This window comes from Symphodus melops (assembly GCF_947650265.1).
Source record: "Symphodus melops genome assembly, chromosome: 4".
NCBI lineage: Eukaryota > Metazoa > Chordata > Actinopteri > Labriformes > Labridae > Symphodus > Symphodus melops.
Genome location: NC_136694.1, coordinates 13,519,382 through 13,539,698, shown reverse-complemented (window position 1 = coordinate 13,539,698; position 20,317 = coordinate 13,519,382). Strand labels below are relative to the sequence as shown.

Here is a 20,317-nt window from a genome sequence, read left to right as displayed (position 1 = left end):
ATTTGTTGTTTAAAGAGCCTTGAGGGGCAAGCTTGTTTCCAAAATCTGTCATCAGTGTCACTCAGTGTAAGTTAGGCAGTGTGAATGTGTCAGCTGATGGGACACGACAGGCCGGCCTTGGGCCTCCTCATTTAATTAAGGAGCCTGCCTTACTTTGTGCAACTCAACGACAATCCTGTCTCCGACATCCTCTCCCAGCGCCTTTTCTGTTTTGAATGCTGTTCACTGTAAATGTAGCTTAGATGTTCTCTGTTTTAGGTATAACCATTGGATCAAATGTTTTGCACCACAGTGAGGCTAAACTGTTCTTGTTAGGGCCTTACTCACAATCAGATTAAGTTGTCCAAGAAATATACGTGTGTATACAAGTGTTTTTTCACTTGTAAAAATGTTGATTACAAAAATTGTTTGAAGTGTATTTATGTCAATGTTGAGTTTTTTTTTTAATTGAGTATGAACAATTTACCATTTGACTGAAAGTCATTAATGGTGAATGGACTTGGACTATAGTGGTTGTTTAGTGCTTTTACCCGACATGTCACATTCACACCACATTAACATACAGGCAGAGGCTGTTATGGAAAACACCCAACTAACCATCAGTACTATTCTAATTTCTCTCCACATTCATATTACACAACAGCAGGAACTAGAGGTATAAAGACACTTCCCAGTTCCAAGCTTACTCTGGTACACGAGGCATCAAATGGCAACCTTTATGGTTGATATTGTACATGGTCCTTTAATAAAAAATAAATAAATTTGACTGCAGAAGCTCGGGAATCGAACCGTTAACCAGGCTGGGTTGGGAGACGACCAACACCAGAGAAACTCCTACTCAAAAACTTGTAGTCTCACCAGACCAGACTCATACTGCATAGTTACAAAATCCTGGGGGCATGTGTGTAAAATGAAATGACCACTTTTGGGTAATATTTTACAGTAAATGTGATATAATTGTGTCAAGTGTTTAATGTGTTTAGTGTTTAAGTGTTTAAACTAAAAATAAAGTTAATATTGCTTTGGTGTGCAATTAAACATGCCTAAAAGACAACAATCAACAAAGTCTTTACTTTGGGTGACATTTTATGGACTCATTTCACTGAAAATAAGAACATGGTTGTCCACTAGCCTAAATACATTACAATAATATAATATTTAACACAATAATTTATATACTTTTACAACCGTTAATGTGATTATATTCAACAGAAAATAAAGAACATAGTTTTAGTTAACATAGTAAAAATGTGGCAAAACGGTGATTATTTCTCAAGCTCTCGCAAGTGAATTCGTCCAACCATGAGTTGGCGCGGGGGCGCCCTCTATGGGCTCAGCGAGGAACTGTAGCAGTAGAGCGCCTCCTCTTCTCTCTCTTCCCCCACCTCATGTGAGTTGCATTCCTCTCCTTTCCAATCCATTCACACGCAGGGAGCCGCCGGAGAGAGAGCACCGCCGCTCCGTGACCAGAGAGGAATGTCCCTAAGTTTTGGAATTTAAAACCATGGCGAGGATATCGAGCCTCAGGATCACCTGAACAGGTAAGTGCCTTGAAAACTCCGGCGCGAGCCTTTTTTCTCTCCCTTTGGAAGCAGCGGGTTTTGGTGGAGCCGGTAGAAATATTTAGGTTACATGTTTTTTTTTCCTCTCCTGCCAGTGTGCAACCGTGTGGTGAGTTTGTCGTGCTGTTTTCCTCCCGCTTCTCCTCATGTTGTCTCCGTCGCCCGTGCATGTTTTTGTTTTACTCCACGAGTTTGAAAAGCCTGGAGACTCCGACCAAACCAGGCTGTTTAAGAAGCACGAAGACGGGGAGAGAAGCGCTATTATCACGCTTTCATTGAGGTGTGTGTTGTGCGCGTGCTTGTGTTAGCGGTGTGCGCCCCGGTGTGACCGCCACTGTTCGAATTAACCCGCACCGAAACAGAACAGAAACTATGGATAATTATGGCGCCGAATGAAGCTTTAACTGGTCAACTTTGGTTACATTTATAAAATGGGGCCGGTTCTTAAAACTGGTTTCACTTTAAGCACCTGGAACTTCAAATAAGTATAAAAGGTAGGTGTGTGTTCGTCAGATTTGGTGCAGTGTGAGGCGAGTTTAGAGGAACGTCGGATAGACTTAAACATATCAGGCGTGGAAAGGCTTCTCTGTGTTATTATGAAGTGAAATAAACCTCTTGTAACAGTTCGTGTTAAATAGGAATGGCTCACAGTACTGTGGAGGGTGCGTATTACTGTTGCATTGCCTCAGAGCAGGAATGCCACCACAACCCACCATGATACATGATTACAGGTATTCACGAAGCTGACACTTACTCTCTCTCTCTCTGTAGCTCAACATGCAACATTTTGCTTTCGTGTTTGTTAGCTGCTTGTTCATCTGGACAGATTTGAATGTATCCTACGCTGGCGTTCTGTTGTAAATGGACCTGAGGGAGGAGTTGTGCTGGGTTTCTCTGGGGAGGTGGACGTGGTTGTTTGCGTAAAAGAAGGGAAAAAAAATCGATTCACCTATTAGCTTTGAAATAATTAGAAATTGTGTTGGTGTGTTGTGAGAAGAGCGTTAATCTGCTAACGAACGGGAGGCAATTTGTGGGCTTTGTTATTCGACAGCAATTGAATTCCCCCCTTTGAGCAGGGCTGGAGTGGAGAGCTGTCTGTGGGTGTGAGGAGTGCGTATCTTGTCAGCTATTGAAAATGCTCTTATTGCTCTATCGGATTCTCCTCAACTGTATTTTCAAACCAAATCCGAGTAAACCAAATTTGTCTACCCACCCAGACCCTGCACTGTACAAGTGAATTCATTTGGAGCCCAATTGAAATGTGTATTTATGAATCATGTTAGAGGAGCCAGAGACCAGACATATATGCATCCTTGTTCATTTTGGGAGAGCAAGGAGGGGCAGCAGGGCCATCTGCAAAGAGATTACTGCAAAATTCAGCTACTATTTAAACAGAAATTGTGCATATCAGTAAAACAGTGAAATCTAATGTGGTGGTACTTGTGTGTCTTATCTCCTCTGGCTTCCCTGCAAGACACCAGCGTTGTATGACTAACGGCATAACTCTATAAAAATGTGACGTGACCCAGTTTTGTCTCGGTTTCGTCAAGCAGCAGCTCCTTAATGACAGTTCAATGCGTGGAGCAGCATTCACATGTAAATGACGCCGGATTTAAAGCGTGACATGAGTGTTTGTTTAAGAGGTGTGTCGGCCAGTCACAGCTCCTAAATCGTTCAGCCACGGACTGAGTGACACCTCGCCAACAACAGCGGAGCAAGAGGTGTACCTAACTTGTTCAGTCAAAACAAGCCCACTTTACACCAGCGTGTGACTGGCAGCAAGGAGTGGCAGTCATGTGACAGACCCAACTGGCGCAAGGATTAGACCCTTTACTTTTGAGAATAGTCTGGGAATAAGAATAAAAACACTGATTAGCAATCAGGACAGCGATGGATAATACATATAAATATGTTCACATGTAGATAATCAGCCACTTATTATCTGACCTTGATGACAAAAGAATTCAGAGAATATCTGCAGGAAACAATCACACTTAGATGAATCTCCCCTCAAGAATTCCCCCCCCCCCAAAAAAGTTCCCACCTTACACAGCTGAACTTCTTCCTGAAATCTTTTTGGTAACCTTGCATGGCAATTCACATGAAAGCTGGCAGCCCAGGCAGAAAATTACACACAATTTGCCTCAATCTTCCCTAATTATGATACAGATCTGGCCCACAATAGCCCAGCAGTGTCATGAATTTTTGAAAGTCTGCCCTGTCCGGTCGAGCTGCTGCCATGAAGGCTAAAATCTGTGATGTCCAAACTTTGGAATCCGAGCTGACATGTGCACTTTGCACCCCCTCTGCTCCTGCCTTTGTGTGCCCCCCCCCCCTCCACGTTGCATTCCTCTGGACTTTTCATTGAGCAGCATATTTAAAGTCTAATTAGATTGTAGATGGATGACAAAGCAGGAGGGCTGGTGCTGAAGTGAGGACTGAATCCCAAATTGGCACTTTAAGAAAAGCCCTAAATATTTTAATTTACGGGCGTGTGTTGATGGATTTTAAAGGCGGAATAACAGAGGGGATTTAAATTGAATTCCATCATGCAGATCTCTTGAGACTTTTCAGCTGGAGTAAAAAAAAAACAACAAAACAAAACAACTTCATTGGGTCACTGAAATAGTTTTTATACGTGAAAAGATTTTCAGTGCCGAGCTGTGTCCTTTAGGGTGTACTGTACTGTGATTCATTGCTTTCATGCAGTGAGTCGATCTATATGGGCTGCGTTCACACTCATAGTGAGCAGTGTGTCTCTCCATTGCCAGACTAAATGAAAAAAAATAGCTCCTTTTCCAGTTTCCCTTACTGGTGGATATTTTAAACCAGTGTGTCAACCTCAGCCTTTTCTCCTCTCTCTGCCTACCACTCTCCTCCACATTGATGCTGCCACTCAGGCTTTCTCTCCCAGTTTTTCCTCCTTCCCCTTTCTGTGGCTCTTACTGTTGGGAACCAATCGTTGTCGACGTCTGCCTCCATCCTTCAACACCAGATACCCATCCACCCTTTTCTGTTTTCTGTTTCTCCCAATGATTCTGCCCCGTCCTCTCTCTCTCTCTTTCTCCTACGCCCTTTCTCTCCGTCTCCCTGCATGCTGCTTGTCTTCCTTCTTCCTCCTCTCCAGCTTTCATCCTTTTCTCTGCACACGTTCCACACTCCTCCTCCCAGTTCTGTTTTTTTTTTCAATCAGTCCTCAAGAGCACTTCTGGTGGGACTGGTCTTGATAAGGTGAAGAAGCATGTATTACTATGATCGATAGAGGACCCCCCCCCCAAAAAAAACGATACAAGGGTTATGTCAGAGTGTCCCAGGCTAAAGTCTTGTGTGATTGAGGACTTCCTTCTTGGCACAGCAGCGCTGTAATGCAATATCTGTGTTCATATCACAGGCGGTAGAGATGGTGTGTTTTTATTACATAAGTTTTCATTTGTGTCAGTCTTGCTCAAGAGGTTAACAGAATTGCCGGCGCTCAGCTCCGAGTGAGTTTTGTTCAAGCAACAGTTGTCCTTTTTTTTTTTTTAACACATCAGTCCTTTTTTTGATTTTTTTATGTCCCTTCTTACCTCTCAACCTTCGATCTCTTTTTTTTTTTTAACCTCATCCAATCCTCTCTCTTTATTCCCTATTCAAGTGTTTTCCTTGGTCTCTTCCTTGGGTGAGTGTGGCACCCTGAGGCAGGAGGCACACAGCAGCAGAAATATTAAAACGCACTAAAGAGGGACCAGCAGCAGGGCTGTACCCAAAGGCCCTGTCACATACACACATCCTCACACACACACACACACACACACAAACACACACACACACACACACACACACACACACACACACACACACAGTTCTCATGGTGCTAACACCTCTCCAGCAGACAAGCCTTAATATGAAATAAACTCACTCGCCAATACCTGGCGGGCCTGTCTTGACTGACTGCTCAAATGGGAATGACCTCCATTTGGCCCAAATAAGAAGCTGGGATTGAGAGTCAGTGGGCGGTGTTGAACTGCAAAGTGCTGGTGCATTACGAATCATATCAAGGGGTGAGTTTGCAGGTGAGCCGGCAGCAGAAACCTTCATCAGTGCCAATCAGAAAGGGAATTTAAAGGTAGACTGAGCTATCTGCGAGCCTCATCACATTTTTAAGGAGGGTGCACGGCGGGATGGCAAAATGTTATTTTAGTCTCCAGAAACAGCCTGAATTAGAGAGGACGCATGAAGCAAGTGCCAACAAAGAGAATTTGAAATGAAAGCCTGGTCTGTGTTGTTTGACACATTGACCTTTAAAAAAAAAAAAAAAAAAAAGATTCCTTGTTGCATCCCTCACTTCAGATCTTGCCAAATAAATACGACCAACAGAAAATTCCTCTGCCAGAAAATGGCTTTTTTTTCTTTTTCTTTTGAGGGAAGCAGCCTCAGTTTCTGTTTCTGTCGCGCTCATCCAAGTGAACTGTCTGTTATGTATAATTAATTTTCTCCTCTCTCTCGGTTTATTTTTATCGCCCACTTTTAAGCATTCCTTCAAAGGACCCCTCCCCCGTGTCCGTCCTCCGCAGTGCCTGCTGAAAGTGACAGCTGCTCGGGTACGGGGGATGTTGTTTGAAGCAGGCTCTAAAAAGGCCACTCACTCAAGACGACTTGGAATGGAAAAAAAAAATCTCTCTGGTTCTGACAGTATCAAAAACAGCCTGCTTATCTGGCTGCAAATTGAAAATAAGTGGCGTCTCCGCTGCTGCCTGTTGGGGAGCAGAATTGACGTGGTCCCCTTTTGTTCAAAGGGCTGTTGATAAGTTTGCTTGAACTGTAAAGCGGAGTGATGAGATTGAGTGAAGTAGGGCACAAAGCGTTTCTCCTTGTTCCCCTTTTTGCACACCCTTGTTTCTTTTTCTTGACAGGAACACTGAATTGGATTTGGAAAAAAAAATCTCATTGACATTCTCATAATTTGTGGAATTGGCTCTCATCCAAACCCAAAAACCCCCACACTGTCATTGGTTATGTTTGACCCTCAGATCCTGGCATGTCACCACTTACACTGACTTACAGTCAAACTGAAGGTTCTGCCTGAAGGTCCAAACATGCAGCTTCCTCTTCTGACCCACTGGCCTTGGACAGAAACCCCACCACAACCACAGCCAGTGGGCACCTCCCCGTCGTATGACGTCCGCCCCCTGCACGCTAGCGCTCTCGTCAGCATTCTGTCCATCTCCCTGCAGACTCTGACTCAGACGGGCAGCGCGGGCCTTGATTTGCTCGGACAGAAAGAAACGACGTCTCTTGTTGCATTTCCCGGGGAGAAGATCCGTTGCCTGCTATCGATCAGGAGGTTGCGCCTCTTCCTGTAACATGAGACAAAAGCTACACCTGTCATCTTTATTGGTCTCTAAATTTAGAGGAAAGATTTACTGTAGCAGTCAAACAATCTAGGAATCCTTCACAGATTTCTTGGGGGGGGGGGATCGTCAGTTTACTGTAAATAACTGTCATCTTTTTTGTTCCTACTTGCATGGACTAATTGTCTGGCAAAAACGGCAACATATTTATGGATTCTGTTGATTCATCTGTCCCTCTGTACAATGCTTATTACTGTATTGTGTTGGTCTGAAGAGATGTGCAATGAGAGTGCTGTACAGAGGTTCTAAGATGTTTGATTATGATTAAATAGAAGAATTAAAAAAAAGCTATAAACGTTTGAATCCTGAAAAAAACATCCTCACCCACCCACCCAGTCTTTACCTTTCTTACTTTCCCCTTTAAAGTAAAGAACACCAGTTTCATCGTTTCAGGGTTAAAAAAAAAGAAAAAGAAGAAGCAGATCCTTGAGCGGATGTGTTCGACCCCTCCTGTCAGGATCATCGGCAGAACGTGCGTGTCGCTGATGCCGAGATAGTCTCAGCCTTGATGAGGGAGCCTACTGGTTGTTTACCGTGCTCACCCGAGTCTGTCTGCTTCTTCAGGCATGTTTGGCTTGTTAATGAGAAGCACTGTGTGAGAGGAGGCAGTGCACTGTGGGTGTGTGCCTCTGCATGTATTTGCATTGAGATAAGCAGTGCACTTCTTCAGTGCATTTGATGATGTGTCGAAAGGATGCTATTTGAATGTGGCTGTATTAGTGAGAGCTCGGGCATCCCTCTTGTTAATATAAGGTAACTCTCCACCATGAAGGAGTTTACACAGGCCGATGGGCGTTTATGGTTGTGATTAATGTTAATGGTGCTGCAACTTATAATTGCTCACTTGCTTTTTCTATATTCTCAGTCTCTGTATCTCCTACTTCTTCATTCTGTCTTCCATCTTAGCCCCCCTTTGCCACCACATACACACGCACCCTCCTGGTTTCTGTTGTATTTACCAAAGGGAATCTTTAATAATTCAGGTCTTTTCTCCCCAGCCCTGTAAATAAGACTAATAGAAGGCGGGTCTTTGAAGAGAACCACTTGCCCAGGGAAAGCATGTCTGTGGGCTAGCCTATAAATCGGCCAGCTACCTGTCTGGCTCTTTTATTGTGGCTGTGCTGTGCACTAACCAGTAGCAGTCGTCATGTTAGCGGAAGGAAGAGGGACATAGCTTGGCGGGTCAGCAGTGTAGAGGTGTCGTCTCCCCCCCCTCCCCATACGATAATGGACTTTGAGAAAGTGTGTGCAAATGCTTAGAGGACACAGGTAAGATCCCTCTCTCTCTCTCTCTTTCCATTAGTTGTAATCTGGGATGTGTTTGTGTGTGCACACAGCTCATAAACCACACACACTGATGTCAGCACCTGTAAGTGTGTTTACCAGATGGAGATAAGTGCTCATTTATTCATTTTGTTTACCACTCATTTTTTTCCCTTGAGTGCTTGGCACTCTTTAGATGTGGGCTGGTGCTTCTGGCGGGGTTGGCGTGTTTGTTCGGCGGGGACTAATATGGGCAGATATCTTCAGGGAAAATACGTCAATAAAGGGTCATTTTATTTGAGTTTTTCAGCATTCAAGTTTTTTTAAATCCACTATGTAATCCCACTTCAGCTGCAAAAAGAAGGGTAGATTTTTTTTTTTTGGCCCTAAATCACTTTGGAGCACTTCCCAGCCTCTCACCTCTCCATGTTGGTAGCCACTTTTCCAAAGCAGGGACCTAGTGGGACCTTTGAAGTTTAAACCCCAGTTCAAAACCTTTCCCTGTTTTGACTGAAACAAGTGAAAGTCTGATAATGTCTGGCAGTAACAGACATCCAGAAGAATGCTCAACCAGACATACTTTCTTTATAATCATGTCCTTGTCACTGAAAATTTGGACTCTCAAGGTATCCATTGGCCCATCCTTACTGTGTAACCAAATGTATGTTGCCAAATAACAGATGTGGCCTGAAACGCCCTGAAAGTAGTGCTGCAGGAGCATAAAATATCCTACACCTCTTCCCTCTTCCACCTCCTTTTCTGTCCGCGGCCTCTTTGTCAGCTCCCTCTTTTGTGCTCCTCTCAAAGGGTTAAAGAGGGAGAAGTGATGAGTAGCCCGCCGAGTCTGGTCTCCATTGTCTGTTGGCATTGTGCCACTGCATAGCATGTCGACCATAGACACATGTACAAGGGACTTTTCTCTATTCACAGGCACTACAGTTACACAGTAATACTACCCTCGCGTCCTGCAAATCAATGCAAATTCTAACCAAAGGCCTGTAGCATTAGCAGGGTAATGACACCACTGGCATATCAAAGGTGGTTCAATGCAACGGAACTCAAAATGAGATGGATAGCTTTCTTTTGCACGTCATTGCTTCTTCGTTGGCCTTAAATCTCCTTGTTAATTTCTCAATAGCTCGGAGAACCTTCCTCAAACATGCAGCAGGTCATGGAGACGTTTTTTTTTGATGATCCAGGTTGTTTTTTCCTGCTCTCGTTCAGTGGAAACATGTGCACAAGGACCCTTAAAGCCTCATTTCCCTCCCTTTCAGAGCTTGTTAAGAGGAAAACCACTTGACGGCATGTTGTGCAGAACATCCGTGGCTGCTCAGCCTAATTATTTTAGCAGACCTGGGTTACCTCCACCCAGCAATGGCCTTATTCCTGGGGGTGCTTTTTAAGTTGGCTCTCCCTCCTCAACCCCCTGTGGAGGAAAGGCAAGCAGAGCAGGGGGACTCCAGGAATAAGCACTTCAGATCCAGACAATGGTGGGTGAGGGGGGGTGGGGTGTCGATTGTAACCAGAAATAGAAGAAGAGCAGGAGATGGCAGCCTCCAAAATGGGATGAGAGGTAGTCTAGGAGAAGGTCAGAGGTTAGACTGATCCCTTCTTTAAAGGTGGAGGGGGGGGGGGCATGGGCTTTTTATTGCCAGGGCCATCGTGTTGCTTTTTTACCCAGCTTGGGGTGAAACCTTTGAGCTGCTACTGCTATTATGGGGGAGGTGCGTTTAGGTGGGCGTGGGTGCGAGCTTCACATTGCTGCCCCATGATAGCGCTCGTTCTGCTTGGTGACCTCTGACCCTGGACTTCTCTTCTTGTACCAGGAGCAGTCACATAGTTCAATAAAGTCCCGTTTCTACTAAGCGGTCCGCTATGAATCAGTTCAAACAGTTCCAAACAGATCAGTTTGGTACAGTTTGGTTCAGTAAAGCCTGTTCCTGTTTGCGTTTCCACAGCCAACCGCACCATATTTGGTGGGTGGCGTCTATGCCGGGTGCCGATAGCTGCGTCAGCTACGTAAAAGTGTGATATCACACAGGGCAGATAATAAATGAAAGAAAAACGTGACACAGTAAACAGAGACTAACATCCAGCAATTCATTGACTTTGTCATTGCAGTGTTTCCCCTATATGCATTTAGTAGCGACGGTGTGCCGCTCCTGAAATAGGACCACCTCTGCTGACTTTTTTTTTTTTTTTTTTATCTGTGAGAGAGGAACGGGGAAACAAAAGAAGAGGAGAAATAACTTCATAGTATTTTGCGCTACAGCCTCTTCATATCAGGATAATTAACACCCCTCTGAGTGAGATACTGTCTGAAACTGGCATGTGGCTCTTCATTACAAAACAGAATCAAGCTTTGTTTCAGAGAAGGCTGTGAGCCACGAGGAGAGCTTGAACCGAACTGAACGGCTTGGTGGAAACGGGGCTTAATGTGCCGTCTCACCCATAAGGGGTGGCAGGCTTGAGAGTGAGTGTCTTATGTTGTCGCTCTCCATTTTTCTATCACTATTTTATGAGTTTTGTTCGTCCTCTCGGCTGGCAGATCTCCCTGAGCGGATGAGTAGGCAGAGCACGTGACGAAGGAGCAACCTAACATAAAGGAATGCATCACTGATAGCATTCAGCTCCTGACGGGACACTGCATACCAGTTCAAATGGGGTGTGTAACTTGTGACTGTGATGTGCTGATGCATGGCAGCTGGGGGGTGGGGGGGGGGGGAAGTTGCATCCTTTCTCTCCCAAGTCTTTCTCTTGGGGCTGTCCTTCCCCCCTCCCCCTCACTCCTCCCCCGCATCACCAAAATCCATGATTTCCTAGCTTCCTGCAGCATGTGTTGGAATGTGGCTGTTCTGGTTGATCAGCTTGGCTCTCCATTTCTACCTAAGTGTGACCTCATTTAGCTCTTTAGGTCAGCATTAAATGCCCTCTGGTGCACCAGTTGGGCCCTCTGACGCAAGACTGATAGTGTAAGTCCGACTTTGCTTTTCAGGCACCACACAATGTTGTGTATGTGGAAAGCTGAAACATTAAGTTTAAAACAGACAAATAAGACGGGAAACAATTTCCCACAAAAAAAGTCCTCATCAAGCCTAAACCTCTTGCCGAACACTCGTCATGGAGCCATTACCACAATGTGCTACTCCGAAAACACGGCACAATCTGTTTTAAGCTCATTCAAGAGGCACACCTCGTCCTGCCCTCAGCAATCAGTGCAGCAGTCAAACTTGGCCACAGCACAGACACATTTTCAAAAAGTAGCCCGTCTCCCAGTCTTCTTGTAGCAGCATAAACATAAAAGCCTCGAGCGTTTACATTTGTGGAAGGGTGGGATAGAAGAACTCTGAACAAAATGATGCCAGAGTGTGCACCTCGGCCAGAAAACGGCGGAGGGAAAAGAAGAAGACAACAGAGGAGCGAGGGAGGGATCTTGGCAGCACCAGCTGAACTCAGAACAAGCAAGAAGGCAGCTTGCACCAAGTAATAATAAATAATATGTTGTATGGAGAACCTCTGCGTGGTGAAAAAAAGAGTGCGAGGTGGGGGGAAAAAGGGATGACAAAGAGCGGTGTCAAACTTTAATTAAGAACTGAACACAGCATTGGAACAGCTGCTCTTGCTTGCGCCACCCCGGCTTTACGGCTTTTTTATTTGGAAGCCAAACAGATGTTCAAAGGGGGTGGCGATTTTAGTTTGGTTTCAGGGAAGAGGAGGAAATTAAAATCTCCCATTCTTTAGTCTGGTGATTTCGGGGAAATACTGCTAAGCCCACTGATCACAGTAATGATGATTGTGACCTTGTGTGGTAGCTTGCCCACGCTACAGTGAGTTAGAGTCCTTAAAAAGACTCCTTAAACGGCCGGGATCGAAATCGTATTCATTAAATTATGGATTTATGTTTTACGAAAACCCAAAATCACGGGGAACTTTTGTGTGCAATTATTAATTGTGTGATCAAATGGAGAATAATGATAAACAACCATTCACTCAGATTTATTTTGACAAACCCATAACCATTCACTTTTATGAAGTGTCACATTGTAGATTTCAGAGGCAACAATAACTGTTAAACTGTATGATTGAGGTGAAATTGTACAGTTCTAGCTAATGACTTTCGCAGCGATTTTGAGCTTTGTGCCATCTCTGTCCTTGTTGTGCCAGCTGGGCCTTTAGACGATATGAGAATTTGAGCTCCAGTCTTTCTTTTCTAATCAAAAAATTCTGTCATCAACAAAGAGAGATTGTCCGGCTTTCTAACCTCCTTTATCAGTGTGTCTCTCTCCCTCTTTCTCATTCTATCACTCTCCTACGGAGGACGTGATGAAAATGGCTGTTTAATCATGCAGAGAGGTCAACCAATCAAAGAGCTCGGGCTGAGTGATTTAGGGGCCTATTCAGAGCACAGCTGGAGGAACATGCAGAGGGAGAGAGAGAGAGAGAGAGGTTGGGTTGCTACATGATGCAGTTCAACACTCATCCACTTACCACAGGTCTGGTCTCCCCAATAATTGTCTGTGATAGATTGATGTATATATAGAAAGATGAATAGACAGAGCAGGTAGAGGGTGGAGAGTCAGAGAGACTTCATATTGGCAAGCCGACCCTCAGGTGATGAGATATAAACACAAACCCCCCAAAGTCACACGACCTCATCAACAGGAGTTCAGTAGCAAATCTTTTTCACATTCACTTTATAGAGCTCAATACAAACCATTCTCTCTCTCTCTTTCACACAAACACACGTGTTGTCTGCAGGCAAGGCAGTTCTCACCTGAATGTAAATGGAAGAGGTTGGCAGATGGTCGGGAGGAGGGTAGGAAGTAAAGAAAGATGAAGGTGCCGTTTGTCTCTTTAACCTGCGTCTCCTGTCTTATGCGGCTTTCACACAAATCTCTGATTTACCTTCTATATGCAGAACAAAGAGATCAAATACATTTTTCTTATTATTTTTTTTATTCTTTCGACCCAGAGCCTCTGCTGCAGCTTCATGCACACCCAATAAAGCAGATCTTACATAATTCAACGTGCTGAACAGGATCATCATGTTTCAATGTAATCAAAAAACAATGTTTTTCACTGGATATTCAAGTAGGCAGACTCTGTGTGGGCATACTGAAGTGTTTTTACTGGCTGTATGAAAAGCTAATGCATTAGCTCCTATCCTGAAATGCAAGCCTTTGTCCACCATAATAAGGTTGTCGTAATAAATGTACTTACTTAAACAGATAGTTGAAATAGTTACTTCTATTCAAAGATGGATGTTTGTGTTCTAACCAACAGACCCCGTTATTATTCGCTGCTTTACAAAAGTACAAGACCTATTTTGCCCTCTCCCTTCTTTGCTTTGGCTAGTGGATGACTAGTGTGGTCTGGCTGAAGGGATGGCAAGTGTGTTAAACATTTGACCCGTGCGTACATCAAAGATAACTGCAGAATGACGTTGGTTTCTGTCTCTCGGTCAATGTCACCCTTGGCTTGCCTGCCCTGGAAATGGCATGTCTTTCTTTCACTACTTTCACGACAAAGATGGAAAGGAATTTCACCAGATCTTGACACCGGCATTACCTGATCAACCATATTGAATCAACAGTATTGACTTTAGCTCCTGTTCACTCGTCACCCTGACATGGCAATTTTCCACAAGGTTTCTGCTGGAAGCGAAACGTTCTGTCACGTCTGCCCTGTGTTTTCTCCGCCTGACTGTCTCTCCTCAGCGCTCTACTTTTGCAGCTGTTTCTTGACTGTTTCTGTGTCCATTTTCCATTAAACAGAGCATTGGTCTGCAGGTCCGTTGCCTCGCACCAGTTTAACACTCTGACCGATGATAGAGTTAATGTTTAGCTGTTTCCAGCACAATTAAATTAACAACCTGCTAAGTTCTTTTGTGTTTAGCATTCATGTGGTATTCCCCAATGCATGAAGCTGGCATTGATCAGTGATTGATCAAGCATCAGCGTCTGTATGAAAGCGGATGTGGAGATTTAGTTACTTTGTGCAGACTGTAGTTCTGTCAGTGTGTCTCGTCCCGCCAATGAGTTTATATTGTAGAGTGCCACTCCAGCAGATAGCTGGCCTCTTGTTCTCTCTCTCTTACTCTCTTTCTTTCACTCCCTCCCCATTGCTCTGACCTTGCGTCGGCGTGTGCTGATGAGCGCTGAGTGGATACACTCATGAGTGGTGTGTGTGTGCGCGCGCGTGTGTGTGTGAGCGCCAGAGAAGCCGTGGGAGCTCCATTTGTTGTGTAAATGCGAGCCGCTAATTGACTGCCGGGCACACAGCCTCTCCTTCACCGGCTGAACCCTGCCCTCCGCCGGGTCCCGGGGATCCTGCCAGGGGAACGTTTGCCCCCCCCCCCCCCAACAAATACACACGCACACAAACACACATCCACGCGCTCGCAGCCTCCCTCCCTCTGTCTCTCTCTGTGGAGCAGGCCTGGCACGGGGCCAATGTGAAGACGGGCAAAGTGCGGGCTGCTCTGTTCTCTGTGACTGTCTGTGCTCTGTATTGAGCTCTTATCATAAAAAGCTCTTTTGCATTACTCATAATAGCGCAGTGTGCCTTTTGACACTATTATACAATGTCTTATTCTTTAAAAGTTATCTTTTACAAACTATTTATTTTTGATGAATTGACCTTTTTTGAAACCTTGAACCCAAATCCCCCTGTTATACATATGTTGCACATATTAAAGCTGTCAAATGTAGATAGACTTCAGTTCTGCACTTATGCTCAAGATAATTTTAGGCCTGGGCACTATAGGCACAGGCATCACTTTTGGCCTCAGTAGTGAGCTCACATGAGACAGGGAGCCCAGCTGTTGGCTGGCGAGAGGCCCAGATCTCACACTCAGAAACGCAGAGGTTTAAATGTGAGACTGGATGAATTAACAGGCTCCGCTGCAGATAATGCCCCTTTGACATCTTTACTAGAGTGTTTGCATCCCTCTCCACTGTCACGTACAAGTGTCTATATTCAGCTGTCAGGGGTGAGTTGGTGTTCTGAAGGACGACATGGATATTTATCATGACAAAAAAGAAGTAAATGATGTAAAACAGTGCTGGTGGATTTTACGCTCTGACTCTTCTTCGTGTGTAGGTGGAAACGTTTTGTGTTTCATGAGATATCTGCAAACAAGAATATGCACAAATTGTTACTAAAGTAAGCATGTCAAAGGGATTTATCAGTCATTCAATTTTTAAGTTATATCACAGTAATATAAATAAATCAGAGACGCTTTCTTGGCTCATTCAAGTCGTTTTCATTATAAAAAGAATCATGATATGGACAAATATCTTGCCATAATCAGTTTTTTTTTCCCTGGCTCAAAACGAGGTGGTGGTTATACCTCTCCCACCTCTCCCATGTGCATGTGTACTGTGCACACTGGCGAAACACTCATAGCGTTCACACGACTCTCTAATAGCACACTTGTGTTTCACACGGCAAGTAATTGTGATCCGTTTATTTTGGGTGCTGTTATCAAGCAATTTGAGGAAAGGCAATCGAAATCACAATAGTTTTTGTGGGACAAATGTACACACGCACCTGCATCAGATCTCCTGTGCACAAGTTTTCCCAGGCCAGTCCATTGTTCTGCAGAGGTAAACATCAGGGCACACAGAGAGAGAGGGGAACGGACAAACAATAAACTGACACTCTCTCTCCCGTTACTCTCTGTTTAGACTGCAAACACAAAGGAGCAAGTGTGTGTGTGTGTGTGTGTGTGTGTGTGTGTAGTCGGCACCGCAGTAAACTGCAGGCCTATGAATGAGAGAGAAGGTCGAGTTCCAGCTCTGGACCGTATGCACAAACATGTCAGCGTGCTGAGTTCGTACCTTTTACCTTTCCAGATCAAACATGCTAATGTCAAGTATGTCATTTATCTCTGTTTGTCTCTTCAAAAAAAAAAAAAAAAAGCAGGGGATTGTAAAGCCTCACTCATCTTCTTTGTCCTTTCTGACTTCATATCTCTACGTGGCTCTTGATTTTCAACCGTGGTCAACACTTAAATGTGAAGGAAAAGTGTTTTAGGTGTTGGATGGCAGCAAATGAGACACAAAAGAGACGGGAGCAAAAAAAAAGGATTTACCATCAAGCTCGCCACTTATGCTCCAGTGACAACAACAATGGGATTAGAGGGCACGCTAAATAACTAAGGCCTCGGCCAAGCCTCTTATACTGTCACAAGGCTCTTTTTAATGTATGTTAATACGGTCACCAGTTACTTTGAATACAATAAATGCCTACTTTGTGGAACACAAAAGGAACGCTTACATACATCAAGAAAAAAAAAGAGACTGTCTTGCGACGGATGGGCATGAAGCATGACAAGTGTCATATGTTTGTGTTTACATTTCATTATGATTCACTGAACCAGTGGAGCCGATCATTTATTAGGTTAACAGGTCTGACTCACTACAACTGCAGCAGTTAAAACAGGAACATCAAGTATCCACAGGTGCGAACAAAAGCTCAACTAAAAAGAGAAAAACGGCAGATAAAAGGCTGAGCTATCACTTTCGAGGGCCATTTAAAACAAAAACCTATTTCCTGTTTTGATCCCCACCGTAATCCCCACCTCTGCTGAGCAAATAAAGCGTATTGAAGGGTATTGACTGTGTGCGGAAGCAATGAAGACGGAGGGACAGACAGACAACTACAGGGTGGCTGGAAAGTGGAGCGAGGGAATGAAAAGACAAGTGCCGGGGGAAAAAAAAAAGAGAGAAGCAGAGCAGGCGAAGGAGGGGAAGAAAGGGGGGAGGAAAGAGAAAAAGGGAGAAAGTAACAGAGACGGGGGGGGAGAGCAAATTGCTCTTCCCCCTGCTCGTTGCTCTAGCAGTGTTGCAGGCAGGCAGGCAGGCAATGTGGAATCTGAGTCAGCAAGAGTTGAACTGGGGCCCTAGCCGATAGCCCTGAGGCCGCCTGTAACACACACACACACACACACACACTCATTCACAAACACACACACACTCATTCACAAACACACTCGCACACAGACACGGTGTCAGACCTGTCGCCCTGCTCTCTTCAGCCCTCCAGCTTCAGCACTAACTATAGCTGTTCAGCCAACCACTCTTAATTAGTAGCTGCTGCTGCCCTGCCCCGGCGCCACTGTGGCAAAGCCCCATCCCCATGTCTGTGTGTGGTGGGTTCCGATAACTGTTAACACAGTGCATCTGCTGCAGTCCTGCCTCGCTTTGCATGCCTCTCCTGCGATAAACGTGCGAATAAAAGTGGAGATCACGTAGCCCTCTGTTGGCTGAGGACACACTCAGGTTTTGTGAGTTCTATTGTTGCACCACATGCTCCGTCTCTCTTCTTCAGATGCTCGAGAGAGCTGCCACTTTAAAGCCGCCATCATGGGGCTGGGGGAACTAAAATGCTTTCTTAGCGCCACTTCTAGAAGATCATGGTGAGTCAGTGTATGACATGAGGAGTCGTGCACTGAGAGGCAAAAGAGACCCGGTACAGGGAAACCTGTATGTCCATTATATCTCGTGTTCTGAGAGTGTTATAGTAACAGACTGTTGGCTTTCAGGAGATCGCCTCAGAATCCTGTTTTAACTGTTGTTCCCATTGAGGTTTATGCCTGTCAGGAGAGCCAAAAGTGTGTACTTCCGTGTGCACATTTGTGTGCGTTTACCACTTAAATACTTGGCTGTACTTCAACAACCGCAAGAGACAAAGACAGCCCTGCACAATGTACTCCTTTAGCACCACATCCACACACATTACAGCGCTGACTCTCCCTCCTTGTGTGTGTGTGTGTGTGTGTGTGTGTGTGTGTGTGTGTGTGTGTGTGTGTGTGTGTGTGTGTGTGTGTGTGTGTGTGTGTGTGTGTGTGTGTGTGTGTGTGTGTGTGTGTGTGTGTGTGTGTGTGTGTGTGTGTGTGTGTGTGTGTGTGTGTGTGTGTGTGTGTGTGTGTGTGTGAAGTCGTGTTTACATCTGCACTCCGGATGATATCTGGATAGTTAGTGGAGGAGTGCTCTGGAGATTCTACCTGTCCTCGCCATTCACGTATGAGCCTCACAGCGGGAGACTATCCCTGTCAGACGGGAGGGAGGACGGGGGGATGTCCTTGGGTAAAACATGACATTAAAAAAACCAATGCAGAAGTGACGGACAAAGCAACAGTCACGACGCTATAATAACATTATTTGCCATTATTTGAAAACATAATGCAGCTGTTTAATTATGTGCACAGAGAACACGTTGGACACTATGCAGCGTGCAGCGATCACAGGGAATCATCATCGCTCCGTTCCTATTGGCTCCCGGTGAATTCCCTGTAGAATGCATACTGCTGCGTCCTCACATCAGCCACTCTGGACTTTTTTGGGAACAAAAAATACTTGGGCTCTGGCTGCTTCAGATGTCGTTTTTTTTTTCCCACACATGCAGCACATAATGTCCGGAGTTTATCTGAAGATTTCCGAACGTGAAAAGGGTTTCTGTGCGTGTCCTGCTCGGCCAGTTTCATAGTGCGAGGCAGCAGTCAGGGTCTCATCCAAGCTGTGGATCATTATGACACATTCCTGCCCCAGGACCAAACAAATAGCTGGAATAAGCCTGTGAGCCAGCCACTGGCCCGCTAATGAACAGCACATTACAATGAAAAGGGAAAAGGCTAGCTTTGCTCAACATAACTTTTAACTCACCCCCTCATGCAGGCTCTCCATGCACACATATTCATATCTGCTCAGGGACAAATGCAGGCTACAACCCTGCAACACAGTGACCCAAATCAGTGGCATTGTTACCCCTCTCTCTCTCTCTCTCTTTCTCTCTCTCTCTCTCTCTGTCCAAAGCTGGATCTAGGCCACACAGACTCGTGCTGACTGGACGGGCACCTCAAGCGTCGCCTCGCTCCATCCATTCACACAACCACAGCCGCAGCACATCCATTGATGGATGAATCAGAAATCCATCGTGAAGTGAGAGATTTGGTTGTGTGCTCAGCCGGGAGCTTGTAAAATAAATATTCAGAGCCGCCTCACTTCAGTCGGAGCTTTCCAGGATTTCTCTTATTTGACATGATAACAGCTTTAAGAGTTTTTTTTTTCCCCTTTCTTTTTTTTTTTGTGGTCAAAGCGGTCGTGGTCACCCCGCGTAATCTGTCGATCTCGTTTACCTCCGGGTCTCTTATTTTCATCCCTCTTCCTCTTTCCCCCAGTGAATCAGCTTACAGAGACGCTTCATGTACCAGTGTGCCTGTTAAGCCCCACATGTAGCTGCGCAATATCCCTTCTTTAGTGACAGCCATGTGACTACCCAAAAAAGAGTCCGAAATCCAGGCTGCTGTCTGCATCTGCTCCACTAAAACAACAATATATTGACCCACGACAAGTTCTCCCCCCTCAGCGAACATTTATAATCCGTCCATGACCACCTTCATGAAAACTCAAGTCTGCTTGGTGTTTGTTCTGCATACTATTTGGATCTACACTTAAGACTCCCCCTTAGGAGCCAGTTGCATGTATTTTAAGCAACAGTTTCATCACGTTTAAAATGCAAATGTAGCCTTTGGGGTGAGCAGAAATGGCGAGAGTGAGCCAGCGCTTTGTTTTGTCCCAGTTATTCATTAGGCTTTAATAATTGCTGCCTCGCAATTCATACAAACATTGCCAGCGGAAATGGATTCACTTCATTCTCTCCTCGGAAAGGTCAAGGCACATAGCGAGACACCTCCCTGACACCCGAATTTATGATTCATGAGTTACTTCTCTCGGAAAATGCGCTTCCTCTTGGGCAATTTAGCTGCGAACTCGCTGTTTGTGTGTGCTTGCTGTATGTGTGTTCTTTAAAGACAGTTATCAAGGCAGCCGTTGATATTCAAATGAGGCAAGCAGGTCTAGACTTGAATATTCTGAGAGAGAGAGAGATCGACGGGGGACATCTCTCTCTCTCTCTCTTCCCCTCTCTTGCTCACCGGTGAGACATTGTGGTAGGGGGTCATCAGCACGGCTCTGGTGACAGGTTCTTATCGTGTGCCCCCCCCCCTTTTGTGAAATCCCAAGTTTGAAAGAGCCCGAGCAGATCATACAAGCCATCCTTCAGCACACCAAAGGAAGGGTCAGTCGACCTGCAGAGGAA

General features: G+C 45.1%; 1 protein-coding gene across 4 annotated transcripts in view; it reads left to right on the top strand.

Annotated features, from left to right (window-relative positions):
• Positions 1–1,250: 1,250 nt before the first annotated feature.
• The window catches only part of plxna1b (plexin A1b), a 180,199-nt gene continuing 161,132 nt past the window's right edge, over positions 1,251–20,317 (top strand). For 3 of the 4 annotated variants that reach the window (XM_079342276.1, XM_079342274.1, XM_079342275.1), the window contains exon 1: positions 1,252–1,541. The gene's annotated coding sequence lies outside the window, so the exon portion shown is untranslated. Of the gene's footprint in view, positions 1,542–20,317 lie in introns of all 4 variants that reach the window. The other variant, XM_079342273.1, reaches the window with a different exon arrangement.